The sequence below is a fragment of the Peromyscus eremicus genome, unplaced genomic scaffold (assembly GCF_949786415.1).
Source record: "Peromyscus eremicus unplaced genomic scaffold, PerEre_H2_v1 PerEre#2#chrX_unloc_4, whole genome shotgun sequence".
NCBI lineage: Eukaryota > Metazoa > Chordata > Mammalia > Rodentia > Cricetidae > Peromyscus > Peromyscus eremicus.
The window spans coordinates 1,467,932-1,478,588 of record NW_026734291.1 but is presented as its reverse complement, the minus strand read 5'-3'; the positions used below and the strand labels follow the sequence as shown (position 1 = coordinate 1,478,588).

Genomic DNA, 10,657 nt, shown 5'->3' with positions numbered 1-10,657 from the left:
TTTCATGTTTTCACAAATTCCCTTGAGATTTTGTTGTTTATATTAAGCCTGGCATGGATTTCAGTAATGCTTCAAGGATACATTTGAACTCATGATCCTCATGTGTCTACCTCCAGAGTACAAGTCCAAGAGTAGATTATCTATGCCCAATGTATACTGTTTTGTCAACACAACAATATTAATTTTGAAATGCTTAATAGAAAAGAATATAAAAAACATTAAATACTTAATGTGTGTATTCAGAGATAGTTTCATGTGTCTGGTAGAAATGTAATAAAGTAGGATAACGAGAAATCAATTTTGTATCTTATATAATAGCTTGATTATTTCCTTCTGTATATATAATTTGAAGTTCCATGCATCTTCCTTTCCCCATCAGTTATTCTTTCGGTGCTTCACATTGAAGTATTGCCCTGTAAGGGAATTATCCTGAGATGTCAGATAATGTAATGACACTAAGATTTTTTTCTTTTTATTAAGGTATTTTCTCTTCATTTTACATACCAACCACAAATTCTCATGTCCATCCTTCTCCCACCTCCCAGCCTTCAACCCAACCCAACCCCATTCCCACCTCCACCAAGGCAAGTTCTCCCAAGGGGAGTCAGCAGAACCTGGTATATTCAGTTTAATCAGGTCCAAGCCCCTCCTCCCTGCGCCATGGATTCACAAAATGTGTCATCATAGGAACTAGGCTCCAAAAAGCTGGCTAATGCACTAGAGATAAGTCCTGATGCCACTGCCTGGTGGCCCCATAAACAATTCAAGCTAAACAACTGTCTCACCTATCCAGAGTGCCTAGTCCAGTACCATGGGGTCTCCTCTGCTCTTGGTCCACAGTTCATCCATTTTCACTAGTTTGGGTAGTTGTCTCTGTACTTTTTTCCATCATGGTCTCAATGCTCCTTGCTCATAGAATTCTTCTTCTCTCTGATCAATTGGATACCTGGAACTTGGCCTGGCACCTGGCTGTGGATCTGTGCATCTGCTTCCATGAGCCACTGGATGAAGGTTCTGGGTATTTAATCATCCAATCACTGAGTAGGCCAGCTCAGGCACCCTCTCTACTATTGCCAGTACTCTAAGTTGGGGTCGTCCTTGTGGATTCCTGAGAAATTTCCTAGCACCCTGTTTCTCCATATTCCCATGATGTCTTCATTTATCATAGTATCTATTTCCTCGCTCTCCCACTCTGTCCCTTTCCAGCTTGACCATTCCATTCCCCTGTGTTCTCATTCCCCATTTTTTGCCCTCCATTACCTCTCTCACTACTAGTTTGCTCATGTAGATCTCATCTATTTTTTCCTTGAAGGAATATCTATGTGTCTCTGTTAGAATTTTCCTTGTTAGCTTGCTTCTCTGGAGCCGTGGGTTGTTGTCTGGTTATCCTTTGCTTTACATCATGACTGAAGACATGAGATCCTCCCTATTTACCAAACTAGGTCTAAGAATCCCTTTTGTTGCTGTCAAATCTTCTTTATTCATGAGAGCAAGCAGTAAGGTATAAAAAGCAGCTTGTTATGTTATTCAAATCTCTAAGAATCTGATTTTGACATTTTGAGCCAACAGTTTTACCTCTTCTCAAAATAATAAATAATAAACCTGAGAATGGTAGATATGTCTCTTCTCATCACTGGACTATAACCTGCTGTAACTTCATCTACTTTTGAACAATGTGGTTTTATGTGGCTGCCACCAAAAACCCCAGTTTTGTTCCTATTTTAAACTTGGATAATGCTAACAGTAGATATGGCATCCTATACCTACTACATACAAGAATCAATCTGGTGTCTACTGAATCTTTTGAAGATTGGCTTCATCTCTAGAGTATATAGAATGTTTTCTTCTTTGCCATTTCATAGGCTCTCTGAGTTCAAACCAATCTTAGATTATATGTAGGCCTTAAGCTCCCCATTATTGCACCTGTGAACATAAAATATTTTAATAGACAGTATCTCTATGTATGGAAGAGCTTGGATGGAAGACTTTTTAAATTCTGACCCTGAAAGACTTGTGTGGGATTTTTAGCATGTTGGTGTATAATGCCATCAAAGTTAAAAAGAATCAATCATTTCAAGGTGCATCTTTGCTGGTAAGCCACAAAGGCAATGGAAAGTGGACAAAAGAAGCTCTTCTTATTTCACTAGTTTGAAACAACATTCCATTATAGCATAGACGTCTCCTAATAATGTTCACCTAGAGAAAAGACACTGCTTTCTGCTCATTGATACTCCAAATCCACTAGCAAAACCAGATTCCTGCAAGCAAAGCCAGCTACAATTTTTCCACCATCTTCTATTAAAAATGTGTATGAGGTTCACTTGTAGTAATTTTTTCTGACATGAGGTTGGTCTGTGAACAAAATCTTCAGCTCTTGTAAAGAAGGACATTTCATAGAAGAAAAATGAAAGAAAGGAATAAAAGAGAGAAGGAAAAATGAATGAATGAAGGGAGGAAGAAGGAACTAAAGTAAAAAGAAAAAATTATGAAAAGGAAAATAAAATGAATATGAGTATAGTGAGTAATAATAATAGATAAAGGATGAAAAGTGGATGAGGCAAAGTAGGTAGGAAAGAAGAATCAAGGAAGGGAAAGGAAAGGAAGCTAGAACAGATAACTGAGAAGATAATATTTATATTAGAAATGTATGTGTTTATAAATGATTTAGATTTTGTAAAAAAAAAAATTATTGAAAAAAGAAGCCCTGAATGTGTAAACAAAGGAATATATGTGTTATTGTTTACACATAGGATGGGGATTTTAATATAGTATAATGCAACCTAAAAAAAAAAACTATATCAAGTAACATATTGTCCTATTCCATTAGGAAGACAATTTCTCCCATGCCCAACATCCGTTGAGTTTCTGCTAGATTGTTATGTAGGTTTCCGGCCTCTTGGGTTTTCTCTCATGCAAACTGGCAGAGCAATTGTTGGATTATTTAGCACCTGTTTGGGTACTCATATTGTTAAAATTTTATCAAATGGATAGAACATAAAACATAAATGGGATGTTTGTGAGTCCACAAATCTAGGGGAAATAACATAATCCTATTATAATCTCAGTGGCCAAAACAAAAACAAACACTAGGAGGAATACCAGTATTACTTCAACTTCATGGTAAGAGAGAACAACCTGGATATGTTGGGTTCTCTGGAAATGTGGAATGGTTTATTTTAAAGAACCAAAGAGCAGCTAGGGACACTGAGTGTGGCTCTGTAGAATTTGTATCTCTGTTTTCTATCAAGTGTGAAGAAAAAAAGCCCAGGTTACTTCTCTTCTTACCTAAGCACCCTGTGTAGACTCCTGGAGTGATGATTTTTGTTTTCCTGCTAAATACAACAACTATTATAACTGTAAGACTGTTTTTCTCTTTCTGTTTGGTCAAGAATTAAAGAGCCCTGCATGCATTGGGAATGTACACTGTCCACCAGGTCCACAGATCTTAAATCACCTTGGATGTCCTGGAAAATGCAGACTCCATTACAATCTCCCAAGTGAAAGGAAAAGAAAAAAAACCTAAGTGTATTACTAAGACAATTTGGTTTCAGCATAGAATTTCCATAGAATGAACATAGGTTTACTCACTTGATTCCAAGACCAGAGTCACTCTTCTAGTGATCATGGCACCTCCACAATTTACAGTAACTATAAATATTGAGAAATTAATGTAACCCCATTATTAGCAGTAAGAGGGTCCAGAAGCATCAGAATAAATATTATCAACATTGGCCTAGAGCCAGAGACTGAGACTTCTCAATAAGTAACAATAACATCCTAGTTTCAATAACATCCTATTAACATCCTAGTAACAATAACATCCTGTGAGATAACAGATAGAACTCAACATCATTTGGGTGATTTTAATACATGATTATACTCAATAAGTAACTCAAGATTGTTACTCAATAAGTAACAATAACATCCTAGTTTCAATAACATCCTAATAACATCCTAGTAACAATAACATCCTATGAGATAACAGATAGAACTCAACATCATTTTGGGTGATTTTAATACATGATTATATCAGTTATCAAAACAAAAGCCAAGCAATGAACAACCAATATACAAATAAATGGACTGATTTAACATTTACAGAACTGTCCATGGAACAGTAGCAGAATTAATTTTTATCAGCAGCCTGAGCAATTACTTTTCAAAACAGTTTAATGTCAAACAAAGCTTCTCAAAAACAGGGTAATTGAAATACCTTTTATTTTTATAAGATCACAGTATAAAAAATACAAAATAAAACAAAAATAAACTATAGACAATATATAAACACATGGAGGCTAGAAAATAAAACACTGAACAATCAGTGAGATGCTAAAAAAATTGGGAATAGATTCCAAAATTCTTAGACACAAATGGTGGTAGGAATAGAGCATAATATTCTTGAAATGTATAAAAATAACAGAGCATTGGATTCTACAAAAAAAAAGTTGATTCAAGAGGGAAGTTGAATGTGTTGGTATAAAGGTAAACATTTAAAATTTTAGGGACCAATAGATGGTTCAGGAAGTAAAGGTACATGCCAACAAGTCTGAATTCAACTCCTGGGAACATGGTATAGCAAAGGCATTAAACTCTAGTAAACTATTCCCATCCACCATCCACATGTGAGTTACATTGTGTGCACAGCTGAGTGAATGCTATGTCTGTGAGTTCATACACAAATAACTATGTGTTGAAAACATAAAAATGACATGTCATTAGTCAGCAAGAAACAACAAAGATCCGAACTCATGTAAATTAGTTCTGAATCTTAACTCATACTGTACAAGAGAATACTGAGCCAATACTAATAAAATCAAACCTGAACAAACCATACAAAAGAGCGAATGAAACACTCAGTTCTATAAAAGGATCACCATGTATGACACACTCCTCTAGTAAGAATGACACCACTTCAAGTTAAGAGAACATACAAATGGAAGGATTACGGAACCTCACTATTAGCTGGGACAGGATCCAGAAGCTTCAAAAACAAAAATCACTGATTCTGGGTCAGGGGCAGAGATTAAGACCTCTCAGCATGGCACAGCTACATACTGACATGGAGAGTAGTACAATCGCTCAGCTATAACATGGGCATCACGTTCAAAAGTGACAATACATTACGTCTTTCCCTAGTTTTATTGACACTGTGGTTCCAACACTTTGGAGAGTATCAGCTAGGGAAGTTGGTCAACTACTATGGGAGAGGACAAAAGAAAAGAGAACAGAACACACAGTAAACTCTTTTGCCCAACTCCCACTGAGGTCTCGATAAGTGTGAACCAACAGCTTGTCAAAGTGAAGAGACCATATTGGCATGCAGAGAATGGGAGGAAGAAGGCCACATGCCACCCAATGAGGAGACAAAGAGAATGACTCACTTGACCTTTGCAGGGAGCTTTCCTACTTGCAAGCTGCTATCCCCACTGTGATCGTACATAAACCCTGAAAAGCAAATGTGCAAAAAGCAAATGGTGCTAGACTTTGATCTTACTCCCTCAAGGTTGTTCATAGTACCTCTCTCCTCATAATGACATGAAGGTGTGTGATGTATGACTGATGCATCTCCATCATTGGACTTCAGCTTCAGGCAGAGAAGCAGGGATTGCCAAATGATTCTCACAAAAAACTCACTTCCCAGAACTACTGGGGCATGGGCAAAAAAATAAACAGTTGACTGTCATGAAAGTGGTGAAGGGGTTGAATGTGTGTGTGTGTGTGTGTGTGTGTGTGTGTGTGTGTGTGTGTGTGATGTGTATGAGTAAAGTGATGCAGTAAACACAAGTGGGTTGAATGTTAAACAGACTAATGTTACAGGAGGAAATGCTGCTGGACTTAACCTTGACCCAGCTGCTTGTTCTTACCTGCTCTTCTTTCTGTGTCTAGGGGTCTCTGACATTTTCCTCTTGGCCAATGGTAGAAGAAAAGGAATTCCAGAAAGAATCATACTATTTCTGAAAACTCCAACAACAAAAAAAATCCAAGAACCTATAGTAAGAAAACAGATTCCCCATTTGCCCTTCTCTGACCATGGAAATGGGGAAACATCAGCAAGTAGAGAACAAATCCCATCGAAGTGAGGGTAGGAGACACAAGTGGTGTAGCAATCCTATGGCAATAGACCCCTGCACAAAACCATACATGATATCCATCTCGTGTTGCAAACTGGACTTCTAAGCGTCGTGACTCATTTGGTGATGGAATTACTCCTTCAAAGTGGAGGCATCTCAGATACTCTGCATAACAGATATTTACATTATGATTGATCACAGTAGTGATTACAGTTATGACATAGCAAGAAAAATAATTTTATGGTGAAATGTCAAAACATGAGGAGTTGTACTTCAATGGTCATGCCATTAGGAAGGTTAAAAATAGTAGTTCTGGAGGCTATTAAGGATGACAATATGGTGTTGGGAGTAGCTAAAAGTCTCTTTCACTATTGGCAATGCTGAGAACAAGAAGCGTAAGACAAAGCACTACTTGCTAAGGAAGCTTGCTAAGTGCCAGAAAGGCTGGAGCCAGAGCTTCAGACTCTGCAGTACAGCAACAAGGAAAGCCAGATATGGCCATTGCACAATGTTGTGGTCCCCTGAACTACAGGCACTTAACAATGGAAGACTGACTCCTCAGCCAGATCATTTAATTTCTCTGAGGCCTTGGTGATCTCATTCTTTAAGCTCTGCATGTGTGACATGACCTGCTCATGCCCCATCTTGAGCTTTTCATAGAAAGGATTTGGCTGATAGTAGGACCTGGACCTAGAAGTAATGAACTCCATGAACATAGTCCTCAAGTATCACAGGAATTCAGGGTGTGTTCTAGACTACTGGATGTCATGGGATGCCACATCCTGTCTCCTAAGTGCTGGGAACTTCTGGTATTTATTAAACTTGCTATTGTAGGGACAAGGGGCTGGCTAAAGAAACCCACCCTGACCCTGGAGCCCAGAACTAGGGAGGAAAGACTCAGATCAGGGCAGAAAGAAATACACTGTTTGGCTCAGTCAGATCAGAGCCGTCTCTGCCCCTGCCCAACTGACTTGTGAAATCAATCAATCACAGAGCAGAAGAGTAGAACTCTGGGCCCCAAGTCAATCCAAGGTTGACTGCACCTCCAAAACATCCAGTATAAACTGCCTTGCCTGGTCAGTTTAAAAAAAAAGGCTGTTCTGTCCATCCTGGTAGAGGCAGCTACTCTCATGGACTCCTCTTTCTCAAATAAATACCTTTCTCAAAAGAATTTTGGGTGTGATGATCTTCATTCACTGGCATAGAGAAGATCCTTGTTGAGATGTCCCCCAGTGGACAGAGCAAGAGGGAGCTGAAAGAGCAGAGCAAGGAGGAGCTGAACAGAAGAACTTTGCTGAGACGTCCCTCAGTGGACAGAGCCATAAAGAGCTAAAAAGTAACACTTTTCTCCAGAGCCAGAGTACATTGCTACATTTCTGCAGGGGTTTTTCCCTTTTTGCAGAGTGAAGCAAAAGAAAGCCACAACATAGGCAAGAGAAGCAGAGCTCTGCTAGGAAGCCTCCTACGAGGGGACTGAGCAAAGCTCAGCTGTAGCAGCTCTCCATGAGAAGAGCAGGATTTTTGTATCCTGCAGGGAGATCATCCCCCATCAGTTCCAGGCCTGAATTTCCCAAGAAGTCAGAAAATTGTCCCATCCAGTTTTGGGTTGCTTCTTTGCAGTTCCAGCTGTAAGAACTGTGCACAACAGCTCCAGGTCTCTGGGACACCTTCAGGGCAGAGCTGTTGTGAGCAGCTTGAGGTGTCCAGAATTTCTCACCCTCCAGGGCTAATTGTCCCTTGCAGTTTCAGCCATCAGAGCTGTGCTAAACAACTTCAGGTGTCCAGAACACCTTCAGGGCAGAGCTGCTGTTATGAGCAGTTCAAGGTATGTGGGATACCTTGTCCACCAGGGCTAAACTGTCTCCTTGCATTTCCAGCCATCAGAGCTGTCCTAAGCAGATCAAGGTGTTGCCTGACTCCCCAGGTAGTCAGGACACCTTTCCACAGAGTTGTTGCAACAAATTTACTTATATTGTTGGTACCCAAACCAAGGACCAACCCACAGATTTGAAAACAATTTACTTACACCTATGCTGACCCTATGTCAGTAGAGGCAGGCTGTGTAGATGATGGGAGGTGGAGTTGCATGAGCTCTCTCAGGAGGCTTGCCGAAATAGCTGTCTAAGAATTTCCCTGATGTCTACTCCACAGGTGTGTACCCTCCAGAGTCTGTGAAGATGTTTCTCCTGTCTTCAAAAACAAATTCTCTATGATGGGACCTGTCACAATGGAGACCAAAATAACATCATGAAGAGTTTTGAGGATGGGACGCAACATTATGACAGATTTATAAACACCTCCAAGGAAATATCTATGTGTCACCAAAGTAAGTACACTGGCTGAACTATAATACTCAAATTGGTACTCCCAATTTTCACCAAGATATCACCTGGAAACTGTGAGATAGGGAACTGCACATGCCCAACCACAGATCCCTGACTGCAGGGACTAGAGGGAGATACATGCACAAACACATAGAAAAATACACAACATAAACACATGTATGTGAGAGACAGAGAAACAGAGAAAGAGATACTTAGAGAGACAGAGAAAGAGAGACTGAGTGAAAGTGGGAGAACTCCATCAATTGGATGCTGAACAAATGCATGCAGGTGTGTTCTCTCAGAGGGAACAAAAGGAGCAGGGATCAGTCTGAGTCCCTGTATGGACACATTTAGATGTGTGACCAGGCCTCTCCAACTGCTGCTTGGAGAATCAAACGCAAAAGGCCTTTTAAAGCAAGTAACAAAAAAATTAACTCAAACTCACAGCAACTAACATCTCACACTAGACAGCACTTGATAGAATCTCTTCAAAGTCATGCTGGGAATTCATACTACTGCCTCAGTCTGTGAGTACTATGACTCATGCCACAGGCTCTGTTTTTGTTTCTTTTTAGAGGAAGCAGAAGAGTCTTTGTCCTCATATCATTCCTGTCCACATTTGAGGTTCTGCCTTTGGGAGGAGTTCAGAGACATGATTTTGGCCTACCCTGAAGGCATACCCTGAAGATGCAGCCTACCAGAAACACAGACCTTATATAAAATGAAGTAATGATGACAGAGTGGACCTGAGATTGAAACCACAGCGTTTGAAAGAATGAATACCTATTCTTCATGCTCTCTTCTGTGATAAAGATCAGGCGATCTCACTGTTACTTTCTTTCAATGGTCATTTCTTGTAGCTGAGTGGTCAGTCTGCACCTTCTGCTTCACCTGCATCTTGGTGAGGAAGGTTTGGTGGGATGGTGGCTCTCTGGTGCTCCTTGTGGGTAGATGAACATAAATTAACTTGCAGTATCACTAGGCAAAGAAAATGGACAGACCACCCTGAGTCCTAATCAAATGTTTGAGAAAGCTTGTTTACCAGTGACTCGGTGACACCGCAAATTATTTTGTCTTGTGCTTCAGATGCCTCCTCTGGGGAACTCGGCTGTCTCCTCTATTTGAAGGGAAGTGGTTATCCCAGCTATCTGGTTTTCTCTGCCCTCTTAGCACATGCTTCAAGTAACCAAGGAGATAGCCTCTTCAAGCTCATTCACAGCTGCAGACTCAGAATAGAACTTGGCTGCAGAGTCCACAAGCCTGTGGGTTAACAAGTCAGGAAAAAATTGCCATAGTTCACAATCACCCCAGTCATTTAGAGGTTCCCCAAATATCTTTACAGGTCACTCTAACCATATAACTATTGATGGAGAAGACATATAAGGGCAGAACATGGTCACCAGACTCAACAATTCTCCTCACTGACAACTGAGGAACACAGAGCAGCTGGGATTTAACTAAAGTTAGCCACTGAGGTTGAAGTAGAGTGATGTCCTGCCTTGAAATGGGCACACCACATTAATCCCTCCCACTTTAATGTTGGTCTCATGTTCACACATCAATGCCTATCTACCAAAGGAATGAAAGCCAAAAGTTCCCAGCATAAAGCATTGGCCTTACCAGTTCCTGACTTCTGAGCCAGAACAATTAATATACTGGAATCCTTGAATTTCAAGAGACATGACAAGCAAGGAAGTTCTGTTGGTTCCCAGAGACTCCAGCTTTCTGTTCCCCATTACTGGAAGATTCAGCACAAGCCCACTTCCTCCAGGAAGATTCCCTTTTCTTGCACAGAACTCATTACATGATTCTCTTGACCATTTCTTTCTTGACGTTTTGCATTGAGGCTGAAGGTCAGCATTCTTCAGTCACTCTCTGGTTTCTCTAACCTCTCCATTCTCTTTCTGAATTAGACTCTTCAGTATGCCATCATGTTCATCAGTAAATGGTGAAGGCACTGAATAAACTTCCCAAGGACAGTGGGTGTTGCCACAACATAGTGACATCACAGAGGATGCCAGGGCTCTCCAGGATACATTAGAATGTCTAGAGATGAGCTGCAGATGTCATGGGAACTGATATTGCTAAGAGCTTTCCTTACACTAGATGTCAAGTTGTCCTTTGCAGGAGCCTCTCCTGGGATACAAGAGAAGCCCTTCAGCATCTCCTTCATCCAAAGCCAGAGATCTCTCCCTGATTGATTGAACATCCTTCAGTTCTTTCCCTGTGTAGACCTGAATCTTTATCTCCTACTGAAATCTT

General features: G+C 40.3%; 1 long non-coding RNA gene across 1 annotated transcript; it reads right to left on the bottom strand.

The window, feature by feature from the left end:
- Window positions 1–218: 218 nt before the first annotated feature.
- On the bottom strand, window positions 219–9,627 carry LOC131901148 (uncharacterized). Its single transcript, XR_009376391.1, has 5 exons — window positions 9,438–9,627; window positions 9,179–9,335; window positions 8,098–8,290; window positions 3,589–3,648; window positions 219–413 (listed from the first exon to the last, which is right to left on the bottom strand). It is a non-coding gene; the product is annotated as an uncharacterized LOC131901148 (long non-coding RNA).
- Between the last annotated feature and the right edge of the window lie 1,030 nt (window positions 9,628–10,657).